Source organism: Triticum urartu, chromosome 4A (genome assembly GCF_056163025.1).
Source record: "Triticum urartu cultivar PI428250 chromosome 4A, HENAU_Tu73, whole genome shotgun sequence".
In the NCBI taxonomy this organism is placed as follows: Eukaryota; Viridiplantae; Streptophyta; class Magnoliopsida; order Poales; family Poaceae; genus Triticum; species Triticum urartu.
The window spans coordinates 363574729-363591542 of record NC_141876.1 but is presented as its reverse complement, the minus strand read 5'-3'; the positions used below and the strand labels follow the sequence as shown (position 1 = coordinate 363591542).

Genomic DNA, 16814 nt, shown 5'->3' with positions numbered 1-16814 from the left:
GAACTCACACCCAAGTCCGTCCGCATGTGACTGTTTCGTGCTGTTTCCAGCGTCTTCGTTGCAACTCTGTGCGCACCTCGTCGGCAGATCTTGCCGCTTAATCCCCATCTGCAATCACTAAATCCACAATCTAGCTCCCAGATTTCTCATTTCCCTGATCCCTTTCTCAGATCCGAGCATCCCCAGACTTGCCTCCATGGTGACTTCCGGCGAGTGTCCGGCGACTCGCGTTTTGCCATCTCTTCCCTACCTCTTCTTCCTCTGATTTTCTCTCACTCCTATGCTTCTTCCTGGATCCCATCCATCTTCCAAATCCAAGCTGCCGCCCAGTCCTCGATCTCCTTTTCCTTATCTTTCTGTTCCTGGTTTCGCATCATTGTTCCCGGCCAGTTTCATCACCGCTGCTTTTCCAAATTCAATTGAGCTGGGTTGATGGCTGCCGTGTAAGTTTTCGTTTTTGGCCTTATGATGTTTCTTCCTCAATCCTTCCTCCTCCCAATCCCTCCCCTATCCTGATCTTGTTTACTTTTGATCTTTTCTTCCCTGGATTTCTTCCTCTCATATCCACGCCCTGTTTTCACCAACCCCTAATCCCTTCGCCAAATCTCCTGCTTCCTTCCCCGTTTTTTTTGTTCCGCCTCTATTCTTCCCTGATCTAGCCCCAATTTCGCCTTAAATCTTGTACATCCTTTCTACACTGTCGCTACTTTTCTGTAGTCCTTATCCCCTTAGTTCCCACCCAGCTTGAGTCCTGCTACTGGTAGTGGTTTCCCTTAGCCCGACGCCGCTCCCAGAATCTGAGTTTCCTGCCGCCATTTCTCGTTCCCCTATCTCAGCTTTCCCGTCATATCTTTCTCCAATTACAAATTTTAGGTCCCTCCTCTAAATCAATCTCCAACCTCCCTACTCCTATAGCCTATTTCGTTTGGTCTTGATTTCGGTGTGTTGGACGCAGTCTGTGGGAACTGCTTTTTGTCAAGGAAAACGGGAGCCCGTTCTTTATTGCTATTCTGTGGACTAGCTGACGAAGCTAGTAGCGTGGAACTGCAGGGGGTTGGGAAAATCCACAGATTGTTCGAGGACTTCTAGATGTTCATAAACGGGAGGATCCGGATGTTCTTTTCTTATCCGAAACCAAGATGGATGAAAGGAGAATACAGAAGTTCCGTTGACTGCTTGGTTTGCCAAACATGGAGGTCAAAAATTGTGAAGGTCGAAGTGGTGGACTGGCTTTGTTTTGGAAGAATGGAATTACTGTCAAAATTTTAAGCGTGTCACGCTTCTATATTGATGCTGAGATTACCATGGAGGATGGTGTGTTATGGAGGTTTACAGGTTTCTATGGAGAACCACATGTTGATATGAAACATTTGTCGTGGCGTGCTCTTCGTAGTTTGAAGCATAACAGTCCCCATCCATGGATATGCATGGGAGATTTCAATGAAATTCTATTCAGCCATGAGAAACAAGGTGGGGCACCACCTATCCAAGCTTCTACGGATCGTTTTCGCGATGCCCTTATTGACTGTGGTCTTGAAGACCTGGGTTTCGAAGGAGATGTTTTCACCTGGCGAAATCAGAATCATCGCCGGAAGAACTATATACGCGAACGTCTTGATCGAGCCGTGGGATCTCAAGCCTGGAGGGCCCTATTTCCCCTTTTCCGAGTCACCAACGGCATGCCAAGACATTCTGATCACCGGCCCATTATCGTGGATACTGGAAGTGAGCCGACCTGGCAGGATATCCATCATACTTTTTGGTTTGAGGCCCGATGGCTCCAGGAAGATAATTGTGCACAACTAGTCGAAGGGGCATGGAATGAAGCATTCCTGAATGGAGCAGGTCACATTTCAGAGGCACTACAAAGTGTGGCCTCTTGCCTTACTGACTGGAACCGAAACGTGCTACGTGATTTGGAGAAGAGAATTAAAAAAGCTAAAAAGGAACTAGACTGCTGCCTTCGTGCCCCTATCTCGGAGGTGCAGTTAAGGCAAGAACAAATTCTACGATACAGACTGGATCGCCTTGAGGAGCAGAAGGATACTTATTGGCGACAACGTGCACACATTGATTGGCTTAAAATGGGAGACCGCAACACAAGGTATTTCCATACATGCTGTTCCGAGAGGAAAAAAATAAATAGAATTCAGCGGTTGCAGAAAGAAGATGGTGTGTGGGTGGAATCTGATCGTTCTTTGAGGGAGTATATTACAGATTTTTTCTCTAGTTTGTTTTCATCCTCGGTATCTGCAGATATTGACAAGCTCCTGCAGCATGTCGAACCTCGAATTAGCCCAGCCATAAATGACTCCCTATGTGCCCCTTTCGATGCAGATGATGTATCTAAAGCCTTATCATGTATTGGAGATTTAAAGGCCCATGGCCCGGATGGAATGCCTGCAATATTTTTTAAGCATTTCTGGGAATTAGTTGGAGACCGAGTCAAGTCAGAGGTTGTAATAACCCGGATTTTTAGGGTTATTATTTTTTGTTCTGAAGTTAAGATGAATAATTAAATCTGTATTATTTCTTTAAACAAATGATTGAGCACTGTTTCAAAGAAATATAATAGACATGTATTTTTCTCCCTGCAATAATAGATGGAATATCCACACAATCAGATAGGGTGTGCATTTGTGCACGTGAGACTAGCATCCATGCACTCACATGGTGGCGTTTGTATGTGGTAGAAGATGGTAGTATAATCTAGATAATTAAGAGAGTTAACATGGAATTAGACTAGATGGATTTGGGTCAGGTAGAAATGATACTTGGTAGATATTTTCTAGTACGAGTGCTCCAAGTCAACTAGGTACATGCATGTAATCATGAGGAAGAGGCAACGTGGCTTGGTTCTAGAGGATATGCATGCATATGTCAGGTGTTTAGAAAACTCTAGTGAATCAACTACACGTACAGGAGAGGAATGGAAGCAAACGTGGGTAGATGCATGCATCGGCTGCATCGCTAGAAACCCAAGTTTCCTACATGGGCTGCAACGTGGCCATGTACTAGAGGAACGTAGAAATACAAATTAGAAGTCAGCTTTTACGTGTCCTATACGTGGCCATTTCTTAGTGCTTAAGTGAGAGCCAGGCCAAGATATTTTAGACTTGCACGGGCGCTTGCCTCCTATAAATAGCTGCGGGTCACGCTGCTCAAAGCACAGCTCTGAGAGAAAGACATAGACACTAGAGGAGAGAGCCTGAGAGAAAGAAAGACACCGGAAAGATAAAGAAGAGAGATGAAGAATTCATGCATGCATCCATATCTGGAGAAGAATAGAGCGTTTAGGTGCTGCTGGAGGGAAGAGCCGAGCCATACATCAGAAGAAATATGAGTATATGTGTGTTTGTCAGATTTTATACAAAGATGATGGAGTTTCATCTTCTGGTAGAATATTATTCTAAAGGAGAAATCATATTATCTGAGGCAAGTAGCTGTTTTGCTAAACTTCCTGGTCTCGCATTATTGTTGTCTTCCTTGATTATCTGATAATATTATTGCACCTTGATCTTTGTTGATCCTCTGTTGATCCTTGAGAGAGGAATGTGTTGTCCTCATAATCCATTTGTTGATGGAATCAGAGTATTTTGGAGGAACTCATGAAAAGTCATGAGTGTGTTGTCTTTGACTGATATTTCAGTAATCCTATCGTCGATTCAAACACATATCCATCTATATTGGTGTCACGACGGCAAACGTATTGTACCGGTCACATTTCAGGTATGGGACTGTCTGAGTTCTTCGCTAAGAACGGCACTCGTTCGGAAGCGTGTCGATGATGGATCCGTAGGAGCGATCGACACTAGTAAGTCGAGTGGTCGGTTCTTGGGGGAATAAAGAGCTCTGCTCTTCTGGAACTTGTGTGGTTCTAGTCGAGGCTGTCGACGTCGGAGTACCCCTCTTAAAAGCGTAAATGTGTGAAATTTCACCCCTGTGACTCACGGATTGGGAAACTTGCGGTCATGTGTGACGCCAATAATTTCTTCGTCCATTTTCATTATATCCGGTTATGTTGTTCTTTTATCTATTTCCAATGAAATTGGCCCCAGCAATTTGTCACGCTATTTATGCTCCTTTAGATACAGTCAACCCGCTGTTACTATATCAATATCCTTAAATTCTACTCTTAAATTCTACTCTTGTTGAATAGTGAAGTATCTACTTGCTGAGTATGACTTGTCGTACTTATATTTGGTTCCTTTAATTTTTTAGATGCAGACGATGCAACTTAAGTATGTCCAGAAGATGCCATAGAAGAATAGGCTGGACCAGTGGATGGGAAACGACTAGAGAATTTAATGTATTTTGGCTATTTGTAAATATCAAGGAATTTGTATAGTTAATATATGAGTTTTTGTGATCCACTTTGGGTTAATGCCTGCTTTATCACACCTTGCGTGACTATAGGCTTCTGGTCTATAGGTGCGCGGCGGCTGTTTCGCCTAGGCCTGGTCTTGGGGCATGACAGTTAAAGTGATATCAGAGCTCTAGGTGTTTAGGTTGCGCTGGGATAAACGAGTAGATCATCGATTATATTTGTGGCTAACTATTGTTAGAGAATAATGTTTTTATCAATTGGTAGAAAAAAAGGTGCTTACACCATTATTAGACTCGTGAGGAACCGTATAAACTAAAATGATTCATGGCAATGAATTTTGTCAATGTATATTTGTGTTGTGTGACAGGTATGAAGATTTTATTTTCATACCTTGTCTCAACTTGTTTGTGTGTTGTTACTCACAAATATTGTTGGCAGATATCCAGACAAATAAAAATATAGCGTACATATTATTGATGAAATTTGAGGATGTATGAGAAATAAATAGACATTTTGTTAGATTAATTCATGACTTGTTATTTGTGTAGAGTTTCTTGTTTAAGACAACTAGTGATATTTATCTAGTAATGGGACAATTGCTATACCATCATCTATCCTTTTTGTTAATGACCTTACCAAATGAAATGTTTAGTGTTGCCAACTTATGTTATAGCAGATATATCCATGAAAAAGAGAAAAGATTGCAAATCATGTTTGCATTTTATTAATTAATTATTCAGCACACATCAAATAAGCTGTCTCAATTATTATCGGAGGATATTTGTCCACTAAAAAAAATAGTGTAAATGTTTTGTGTTGAATTTCGGGGACGAAATTCTTATAAGGTGGGAAGTATGTAATAACCCGGATTTTTAGGGTTATTATTTTTTTTGTTCTTAAGTTAAGATGAATAATTAAATCTGTATTATTTCTTTAAAGAAATGATTGAGCACTGTTTCAAAAAAATATAATAGACATGTATTTTTCTCCCTGCAATAATAGATGGAATATCCACACAATCAGATAGGGTGTGCATTTGCGCACGTGAGACTAGCATCCATGCACTCACGTGGTGGTGTTTGTATGTGGTAGTAGATGGTAGTATAATCTAGATAATTAAGAGAGTTAACATGAAATTAGACTAGATGGATTTGGGTCAGGTAGAAATGATACTTGGTAGATATTTCCTAGTACGAGTGCTCCAAGTCAACTAGGTACATGCATGTAATCATGAGGAAGAGGCAACGTGGCTTGGTTCTAGAGGATATGCATGCATATGTTAGGTGTTTAGAAAACTCTAGTGAATCAACTACACGTACAGGAGAGGAATGGAAGCAAACGTGGGTAGATGCATGCATCGGCTGCATCGCTAGAAACCGAAGTTTCCTACGTGGGTTGCAACGTGGCCATGTACTAGAGGAACGTAGAAATACAAATTAGAAGTCAGCTTTTACATGTCCTATACGTGGCCATTTCTTAGTGCTTAAGTGAGAGCCAGGCCAAGATATTTTAGACTTGCACGGGCGCTTGCCTCCTATAAATAGCTGCGGGTCACGCTGCTCAAAGCACAGCTCTGAGAGAAAGACATAGACACTAGAGGAGAGAGCCTGAGAGAAAGAAAGACACCGGAAAGATAAAGAAGAGAGATGAAGAATTCATGCATGCATCCATATTTGGAGAAGAATAGAGCGTTTAGGTGCTGCTGGAGGGAAGAGCCGAGCCATACATCAGAAGAAATATGAGTATATGTGTGTTCGTCAGATTTTATACAAAGATGATGGAGTTTCATCTTCTGGTAGAATATTATTCTAAAGGAGAAATCATATTATCTGAGGCAAGTAGCTGTTTTGCTAAACTTCCTGGTCTCGCATTATTGTTGTCTTCCTTAATTATCTGATAATATTATTGCACCTTGATCTTTGTTGATCCTCTGTTGATCCTTGAGAGAGGAATGTGTTGTCCTCATAATCCATTTGTTGATGGAACCAGAGTATTTTGGAGAAACTCATGAAAAGTCATGAGTGTATTGTCTTTGACTGATATTTCAGTAATCCTATCGCTGATTCAAACACATATCCATCTATATTGGTGTCACGACGGCAAACGTATTGTACCGATCACATTTCAGGTATGGGACTGTCTGAGTTCTCCGCTAAGAACGACACTCGTTCGGAAGCGTGTCGATGATGGATCCGTAGGAGCGATCGACACTAGTAAGTCGAGTGGTCGGTTCTTGGGGGGATAAAGAGCTCTGCTTTTCAGGAACCTGTGTGGTTCTAGTCGAGGCTGTCGACGTCGGAGTACCCCTCTTAAGAGCGTAAATGTGTGAAATTTCACCCCTGTGACTCCCGGGTTGGGAAGCTTGCGGTCATGTGTGACGCCAATAATTTCTTTGTCCATTTTGATTATATCCGGTTATGTTGTTCTTTTACCTATTTCCAATGAAATTGGGCCCAGCAATTTGTCACGCTATTTATGCTCTTTTAGAAGAATAGTGAAGTATCTACTTGCTGAGTATGACTTGTCGTACTCATATTTGCTTCCTTTAATTTTTTAGATGCAGATGATGCAACTTAAGTATGTCCAGAAGATGTCATAGAAGAATAGGCTGGACCAGTGGATGGGAAACGACTAGAGAATTTAATGTATTTTGGCTATTTGTAAATATCAAGAAATTTGTATAGTTAATATATGAGTTTTTGTGATCCACTTTGGGTTAATGCCCGCTTTATCACGTCTTGCGTGACTATAGGCTTCTGGTCTATAGGCGCGTGGCGGCTGTCTCGCCTAGGCCCGGTCTTGCGGCGTGACAGAGGTTCTCCAGATTCTGAATGGAGGTGATATCTCAGAAGGTTGGAATGAAACGACAGTTGTGCTAATACCCAAAGTTAAGAATCCTACCCGTATCAAAGATTTGAGACCAATAAGCCTTTGTAATGTGTTGTACAAGCTAATATTTTCTTAAATGAGATCATATCACCAAACTAAAGTGCTTTTGTTCCAGGGCGGTTGATCTCTGACAATGTCTTGCTAGCCTATGAAATGACTCACTATATCAAACATAGGAGAGGGAGGAAAAATGGTTATATGGCAATCAAACTAGACATGAGTAAAGCCTATGACCGGGTTGAATGGAGGTTCCTGGAGATGATGCTTATTAAGCTTGGTTTTCATTAAAGTTGGGTTTCTTTGCTGATGAAGTGTGTTCGAACAGTGAAATACCGGTTTAATATCAACGGGGAACTCTCCGAGACCATCATCCCGCAGCGAGGCTTGCGCCAAGGTGACCCCCTTTCCCCCTATCTTTTTCTCATTTGTGCTGAAGGATTTTCGTCCCTTCTCCATGTGGCAGAGCAACAGGGGCTGATTGAAGGCATAAAAATATGTCTCTCGACACCAGCAGTTTCCCATCTGCTTTTCGCAGATGATTCCCTTCTTCTGCTGAAGGCTAATAATAGTAACGCAATAGAGTTACAAAGAATCCTGGATGCATATGAGTGTGTTTCAGGACAAATGATCAATAGGCCGGGATAAGAGCAGTATTTTGTTCAGTTCGAATTGCTCGCCAAACTGCAAATCTCAAGTGATGAACACCTTGCATCTTGTATCTGAAGGTCGAAATGAGCGATATCTTGGGCTTCCGGTTTATATTGGTCAGTCAAAAACTAGGGTCTTCTAGTACTTGAAAGAGAAAATCTGGCAAAGAATTAGAGGCTGGAAGGAGAAAATGCTTTCAAAAGCAGGAAAGGAAATCCTTATCAAGGCGGTGGCACAAGCGATTCCCACCTACGCCATGGGATGTTTTGATCTCACCAAAACTCTTTGTGACGAGATCTCAACAATGATTTGCCGCTATTGGTGGAGCCAGGTGGACAAGGAAAACAAGATGCATTGGATTGCTTGGGCTAAGTTGGTAAAACCAAAGAAAGATGGGGTTCTAGGTTTCCGTGATTTGCACCTTTTCAACATCGCAATGTTAGCAAAGCAAGCATGGCGCATCCTTCAGGATCCATCATCTCTTTGTGCTCGTGTGCTGGGCGCTCGCTATTTACCCGATAGAAATATCCTAGCAGCCAAGCCAAGAGCAGGGATTTCCTACACTTGGCGAAGTATTCTAAAGGGGCTTGACCTGCTTAAGCAAGGCATTGTGTGGCGAGTTGGAAATGGTCAGAACATCAAGATCTGGGACGACCCATGGTTGCCGAGAGGAATTACTTGCCGACCCAGTTCGACTCGTGGCCAAAACCTTTTGGAGAATGTGGAGGACCTCATTAACCCGGTGACCGGTATGTGGGACGTGGAACTTGTAAACCAAACGTTCTGCACTGAAGACGCCAAGGTTGTACTTTCAATCCCAATTTTTGAAGGTTTTGAGGACTCCATAGCATGGCATCCTGAGCCAAAAGGGAATTTTACGGTGAAGTCCGCCTACAAGCTGAATCTGCAGCTGAGAGCAGAGGAGAATGGGGAAAACTGTTCTACCAGCACTGCAAAAATTACGACAAGCCAGACCACTTCACAGTGGGGAAAAATCTGGCATCTAAATGTCCCAAAGAAAATTGCAATGTTCCTTTGGAGATTTACACATAACAGCCTGCCGTTACGAACTAACATTAGACGCCGAGGCATGGACATCGATACGCTCTGTCCATGTTGTCGACGACTTGATGAAGATGGTGGCCATCTTTTTCTCAAATGCAAGTTTGCCAGGGCCTGCTGGCATGCGGCAATCCTAGAAGAGCAGTGTCTCAAACTTGTAGCATGTTCCTCAGCTCAAGAAGTAATGGACTGCAGGCTATGCAAGTAACCACCCTGTTATGGTGTATCTGGTCGGCAAGAAATAAATTCAATGCTGGTGAAAGTGCTCCCACGGCTGATGCGGTTGCAGCTAATTGCAGCCTACATATCCTTCAGTTTACTGAACACCTGAAGGGTGGGAACCAAACCAAAACAAACAGGAGGTGCAAGTGGTCACCACCACCATCAGATTTTATTAAGATTAATTTTTATGGTGCTTACTCAGGCAACACACGAGAGGGAGGATGGGGTTTCTGTGCAAGAACTAAGGAAGGTTCAGTCTGGGGTGCAGGCATGGGTCGACTGACTCATCTTTCTGACGCTCTCCAAGCTGAAGCTTTTGCTTGTTTGCAGGCGATTCAATTTGCCCGAGATGCTGGAATGAGCCGGGTCATCTTTGAAACTGATGCTACAAATTTAAAGGATGCCCTGTGTAGCAATGTATACGATCTCTCACAGCACAGTATTATCTTTAGGAAGGCCAAGTATATGCTGTCTACTAGTTTTATCGAGTACGAAGTGGTATCTTGTGTCCGCGAATGTAATTGTGTTGCTCATAAATTAGCGGGTCAGGGTGCGTCTATGGAACCTGGTGCTCATATGTTGTGGCATGGTACGGTTCCAGACTTTGAAATCTCTGATGTAGCCAGCGAGTATGTTGTGCTAAGTGGTTAATGGAATCTATGTTTCCCGGATCAAAAAAAAATTGTGGAGACATATTTTAAGTGTTAGGATTTCATAAACTTTGTTCTTTGATGTTTTTTGGTTTTTTTTTTGTGATATGATTATATTGGTGCTCGTTCATCCTTTAATTGCTAATTATTCATTTCATAATAATTGTGGTCTTATGATCGATTGTATTTTTTAATTGTACTTTTAAACTATAGTCTTATTATTGACTGCGTTATCCTAAGAATTGTATATTTTTCCTAACAATTTTATCATTTTGTTTATTTTTTCTGTAAAGAGTAATTTGATTATGGTTTGTAGAATTGTTAATTTTTTTGTACTGTTTTTTATTGTGAAAAAGCATCTTTTATTTTGAGATGGATTATTTGATTATATAGACATGCATCATAGTATGAAGGGCGACCTTTTGTATTTTTATTGTGTTCACATAAATCAGTACTTGTACACGTACACTTCAGCACTTAGTAGTACCAAATGCCGCCTTACATTATGACGTTGTTGGAGTTGTGTCAAATATTGTGTACAAGGTAGGTTACAGTTAGATTTGTATTTGTATTGTGTTTAGATAGGATATGGAGTCGTGTCCTAATAGGACACTTGTATCCTAGACTTCTCTTATATAGCGAGGGTAGACCCACGTTGTAACCCATGACGACTAGATAGCCACAGGCTCGCAAGGGGGGTGCCGGCAGCTTGTGTCGGTGCCCGGGTGGCCGGTATTGCGGTAACTCGCGGAGGAGCGTCCGTAGTCATTGCCCCGGGGAGTAGGCGAGTTCGCCGAACCTCGTTAACAAATCTCGGTGTCGTCATTGTCTGTGATTGCTTATTCCTCGATGGATCGATCGCGTACCTCGAATTTATTCTAACAAGTGGTATCAGAGCAAAGTTACGAGGAGGCCAATGTGCGTTGATTCAAAGAATTGGATGACCGAAGAATCGATCAATGGAGTCGCCGAGGTTCAGGTGACGGCGTATCAGATAGATCGGTCGGATCGATTGAAGCAGCACGTGGTCCGCGTGCACGTATGGCAGTTTCGGCGAGACAGACTGATCGCTCGATCGGTTCAGACGACGGCAGCGTAACACGGGTGCGTGTGCCATCAGCAGACGAGCGTTGCTGTGGTGGGCCATCAAGGCCTTGCGCGGAGCGGCCCTCGACACGGGACATCGGCCTGATGTACGCGTACAAGTGTCGTGCTCGTGTAATTGCTTGGTCCCCAGATAATCGACGGTATACCTCGGATTTATTCTAACAGACGTTGCATTGTTTCCTAATAGTTTCCACAAAACTAATCCCTGGAGAAAAATTTTTGTACAGTACGTAATTGGTGTAATGGTCCCACCACTATTACTTTTTTTTAGAATCCCACCAGTATTACTGGTCACTTTACCCTGTAGACTTCTGGACTTCTCCATTGTTCTTTCCTCACACAAGTGAGTGTTCTTGGCGGATCCCCTTTCTTCTTTTCCTTTTTTTCTTGTTAGTGTAGATTTGGTACTGTTGGATAGCTCCCATCTTCTTTGGTCCTAACCTGAGTCCACCCCCGCACCTGGTGCTTCCACAGGGAGATCATCGACGGCGGCTAGTTTTCCTCCTCGTACACCTGCTGTAGGTTGGTAAATGGCGTTGGAGGGGTATCATGTCCCAAGGATCTGTTGCGCTAGGGAGTAGGCGAGATTGTTGATCTGCACGGTGCCGTTGATGTTGTCTTCTGTGCAATTGATTCGGTCATGGATTTCATCTCCCACAGGTTTGCAATTTTCTTGGATCTAGCTTTAGTATGAGGATGGTAGTGTTGTTTTCCTTCCCAAGCGTTTGATTTTCTTAAATTAAGATACGTGGGCTCAATGAAAATATGGTTTTATAAATTTGGCCATTCTGGGGTAGCACTACTCGTTGGGTGCGATGTGTAGCAAACTCTGCTTCGGAATTTGTCTTAGCGACTGTAATCCTATTTCAGTGGAATAAAGCTCACGTTTTCATTGGTAAAAAAGTACATTTGCTCAGCTGTACCAACAGTTGCTTGTATCACGTTAGCATAGTTTTCTCTTTTAAGTGATCTTTAAGTGTTTAATTTGGTACAGTGTAGATAGTAATATGTAATGTAAGTATCCCGCCAAAAAAATAGAAATTAAGTAATGTAATTATATATTTGGGCAGACACACCAGTGCAAATTAGTACTATATATATTCATTGCATGATCATGTATACTGGTTGTTCTTTTTTTTGGGTTGATGATAGTAATTTGTGAATGTGAAATACTCACTCTGTCCCATAATATAAGACATTATTACATCCAATATGTGAGGTGTAGTGTTAGTTTGTTTTTGGCCCCCTCCATTTTTTTCCGGGCTTGGGACCGGCATTGGCAGTGTTAGACCCCCCTACCCCTACTAATATTGAACACACTTATCAAAGAATTTGTAGAGTTTTGATTAGCTATAGTTGAAATATTTCCCAGAGTATACTTGTATATATAATAATTTAATATTAAAGCCGGTGTGATTGCATATTAATATGAATTATAATAATTTTCCCATGCTTTCACTATTGGTTTGCATGAAATACTAAGCTTGTACAATAAAACATTAGATATTATATTTTGTCGATGTTTGGTAGTAATGAACCGTTTCGACGCGTACAAAAATTAATAGATAATAGCTGAATATGAAAACAGGTTTGATAGCATTGTACATATGCAATATTACAACGTCCCGATGCTTTTGGTATTTGTTTTTATGAAATATAATAAGCTTATAGAATCAACTATTACATAATATAGATCTTTGATGTTTGGTAGTAATGTAGTATTTCCACCTGTTGATGCATGTTTGCATTACTTTGGCAGTGTAGTAGACCATATTCGACCTGCCATATCATGTTAGCATAGTTAAGTCAGACTCTATTTGTAATAGATTTTGCAGTGTAGTAAGTTCCTATATATGTAATTCTTACGTAATAGTAATACCTCATCTAGTTAAAGAAACATCATGCTGAAATTCTGTTATTTGTTCATACCTTCAGAATATTTCTGTATATACTATGTTCTTGACCACATCATCCTCATTGCTATCTTCATCATCTACCATTACCCGCAGTCCCTCCCTTTTTGTTACTCTTGAGAAGGCTACGTATAACTGTCCATGTGTGAAAACTTGTTTAGGCAGATATAGTCCTACTCTGTTTAGAGATTGTCCCTGGCTCTTGTTGATAGTCATAGCAAAGCAAACTGACATCACTATTCTTGGAACATATACCTTTTCTCCCACATGGCTTCCAGTTATTATCTGTGCTTCAATGAATCTTCATCCAAGCTGAGTAATCGTCATCCTTGTACCATTGCACAACCCAGCACTTTGGTTGATATAACGTAGTAGCATCACAGGTATGCCGACTTTTAATTTCAGCTCGTGATTTGGGATTCCAGGAAATGGTAAGCTATTCAGGAATTCCGTTGGATATAATAATTCTGTTTCTGCATTAAAGGTAGTTGCTTTGCATACTGTGTCACAGCTTAGATAAGTTCTATCTTCACCTTGTATCTGAACCATTATATACTCATTTATATCGCGAACTGTTTCATTTCTTGGACATAACATTGCTCTTTCCTCTAAGTATTCTCGTTGGCGATACCTCTCCAGCAAATTGGGATATATGCTCTCCACAACTGTTTTTTTAGGATCATTTCCTTTCTTGAGAAGTATGTCATTTGGTATTTTTATCAATTCCTCGCCTTCTGATGATGTATTTTTTCCATCGCCGATATTGATAATCGCCGATATTGATAATCCACTCTGCAAATTTTGCTATCTTTTGTTTCTCGGATTCATCATTTGTTGTGCAGTTCAGCCGCATGTTCTTTGTTAGCTTCATTACCTGAAAGTTCTTCCAAAGGTAAGATCTTTTAATGGATGCAATGACTATGTTGTGTCTTCTTCCCTTTGGTATAACAGGAAGGACCTGGCGGAAGTCCCCTCCTAGAACCATTGTCATGCCACCGAATGGCCTGTCACTGCTGTTCACACTTTTATTTCTTAATATATCCCTTAGAGTCCTATCTAGCGCCTCAAAACATATCTTGTTTGCCATTGGAGCTTCATCCCATAGTATTAGCGACGTCTTTTTCAGTAGTTCTGCCAAGTGTGAACCCTGTTTGATGTCACATGTTGACTCTTCTGTAAGGATTAGTGGAATGTGGAACCTCGAGTGTGCTGTTCTCCCTCCTTCTAGAAGCAGTGCTGCAATACCAGATGATGCAACTGCTAGTACTATCTTTCCTTCAGAACGCAACTTTGTTGTGATCCCCTTCCATAGGAATGTCTTACCTGTCCCACCATATCCGTCCACAAAAATTTGTTTTCCAAAATCATTGTCAACAGATTCCACTATTTAGTCAAATGCAAGACGTTGTTCATAGTTGAGACTACCAAAGATCTTCAAATGCTCTTCTTTTTGCTGCTCTTTGTTGTAATTAATTTCTTCATTTAGTAGCTTGTTTTCAAGTTCCTTTATTTCCAAAGAATCTGGAAGTTCTATTCCGGGGTATTCCTTAAGTGTTCTTCCAGCTTGTCTCATGAGCTTCTATATTTCCACCAAGGCGTGTCCTTGCTTCTGTGATGCTGTGAGGCATAGTGTAGGATAGTTCAATAATTTTCTCTGTTTCTACTCCATGCCTTCGCTTAATACCTCCGAGCATGATTCCCACAGTTTTTTTGGGCTTGTGACTTCGCAGTGGCTTAAAATTGTTGTGAATAGCTGCCTTAGCTGGTTGCCAGTCGCCCAATTTGATGCCTCCTTGATGCACTCAAGCCACTCTTTGTCATCATCAAGAAATCCTAGTGCTTCACAAGCAGATTTGTATGATGCGTGGACAACTCCATTTACTTTTCTTATGTCTTCAAAACATGTGCATCCTTTCTTGACGTTAAGTAGCATTCGCATATAGTATTTTTGTCCGCTTGCTGGATGGGCATAATACATCCTTCCAACTGATCTTCCTTTCTTCCTTTTGGTCCACTTTGTCTCTTTCTTTTTCCACACCCATTTTGACGGGAATTCTACATATGTTAATTCTCTGGCTTCTTCACACATCTTGTTTGTCTCCATCCACTGTGTACATTTAGTGATTCCTACTCTTTCTTTCCTAACGATCTTGGTTAAATCTGTAGAATCTGAGAAAATTACTTGTTGCTCATTTTCCAGGTGGAAAGGCAACCTTTCGATGCAAGGATCTCTGAAGTGCATTTCGAATTGAAATATTCTCCAACACACATCATTCCCTGTTATATATGTGCATTCTAGGTACCTTTTTATCTCATCGTTTTCTATTAGTGCTGTTGCTTGGTCATCACCTTTATTTATGTATTTAAAAAAGTATTTTATGGATAAAGATCTGTTGCACACCTCGACATTTATATGTGCTTGATATTTCACCAGTTGATTTCTGTTATACGGGACTACGTATCTGTTATCCAACTTTACTTCCCCTTTCTGTATGAATCTTCCATCATCTCGTCTTCTATATACTGGGTATCCATCTTCATCGACAGTGGTATTGTTGTTGTATTTTTTGGGGAACTTTCTTATGCATCTGTTGTCGACCATGCATGGTGACTTCATGTTTGCTGCACCACATGGCCCGTGCATCATGTAGTTTTCCACAACTGCATATCCTTCGGGGTCAATTTCCTTGTCTGGTATCTCTGCGCAAGTTACTCTATCTACCTTTGATGGCTCTGGATACTTGTGTTTCTTTTCCTTTTTGTCGAGGAATATGACTATGTGGGAATGTGGGAGGCCCCTTTTTTGAAACTCTATTGTGTATATAACTGCAATTTTATAAAATAACAGTTAGTTCAGGCAATTAAATAAGATGTTTGATAAAGTCAGTATGATATATTACTTGCGAGTGTTTTTCCGAAGTATTCCCTTTCTCTTATATCTCTCATGAACTCCTTGAGCTTTATGGGGAATACTCGATCAACAATATCAGGCCTTTCGTATGCTGTTTGGGCTATTTCGTGTAGCATAGCCTCAATCTCCGGCCAAGCCGCGTTGCACGTGAATGTCACAAATAGGTCTGGGTATCCAGCCCACCGACATATTGCCATAGCATCCTGGAAGTTTTGTGCTTTGTATCTAGGGCTATCTGTGACAGTGGATGGCAGAAGTATCCTTTTTCCTACTTGGTCAGCCCTTGTATCTCTTTCTATTGCATCCTGTAAGCCAGCATATAATTCCGTCCGTAGGTTTCCTTGATTATTTTTTATCCAGTCTAGTCTGTACTGCAAAATGCATGCAAGGGCATTGTAACACCCATGATATGGCTATATCTCCCACGTGTCGGAGCACAACTTAAAGGCATAACCGCATTGTAGGCATGTCGTAAGAGGGTTAATCTTTACACATCCCATGTACTGAATAAGAAAGGGATAAAGAGTTGGCTTACAATCGCCACTTCATACAATACATAAATATAGCATTACATCATCCAGATACAATCAAGGTCCAACTAGGGAACCAAATAAAGAAAGACAACCCCTAATGCAAAAGATCCCTGATCGCCCCAACAGGGCTCCACTACTGATCAACTGGAAACGAAACAACTCAACGAACACGATCTTCATCAAGCTCCTCTTTGAGCTCGGCTGCGTCACCTGCACTGGCATCATCGGCACCTGCATCTGATTTTGCAAATAATCTGTGAGTCATGGGGACTCAGCAATCTCACACTCGCGAGATCAAGACTATTTAAGCTTATGGGTAGGGAAAGGTAGTGAGGTGGAGCTGCAGCAAGCACTAGCATATATGGTGGCTAACTTACGCAAATGAGAGCGAGAAGAGAAGCAAAGCATGGTCGAGAAACTAAAATGATCAAGAAGTGATCCTGAAACTACTTATGTTCAAACATAACACGAAACCGTGTTCTCTTCCCGGACTCCGCCGAAAAGAGACCATCACGGCTACACACGCGGTTGATGCATTTTAATTAAGTCAAG

General features: G+C 41.5%; 1 long non-coding RNA gene and 1 pseudogene across 1 annotated transcript; one reads left to right on the top strand and one right to left on the bottom strand.

Annotated features, from left to right (window-relative positions):
* The first annotated feature begins 3136 nt into the window (after positions 1–3136).
* LOC147975866 (uncharacterized) lies at positions 3137–9810 on the top strand. The gene is made up of 3 exons (XR_015601150.1): positions 3137–3435; positions 4222–6161; positions 6885–9810. It is a non-coding gene; the product is annotated as an uncharacterized LOC147975866 (long non-coding RNA).
* Positions 9811–11254: 1444 nt separating this feature from the next.
* On the bottom strand, positions 11255–16083 carry LOC147975865 (uncharacterized; annotated as a pseudogene).
* Positions 16084–16814: the final 731 nt, after the last annotated feature.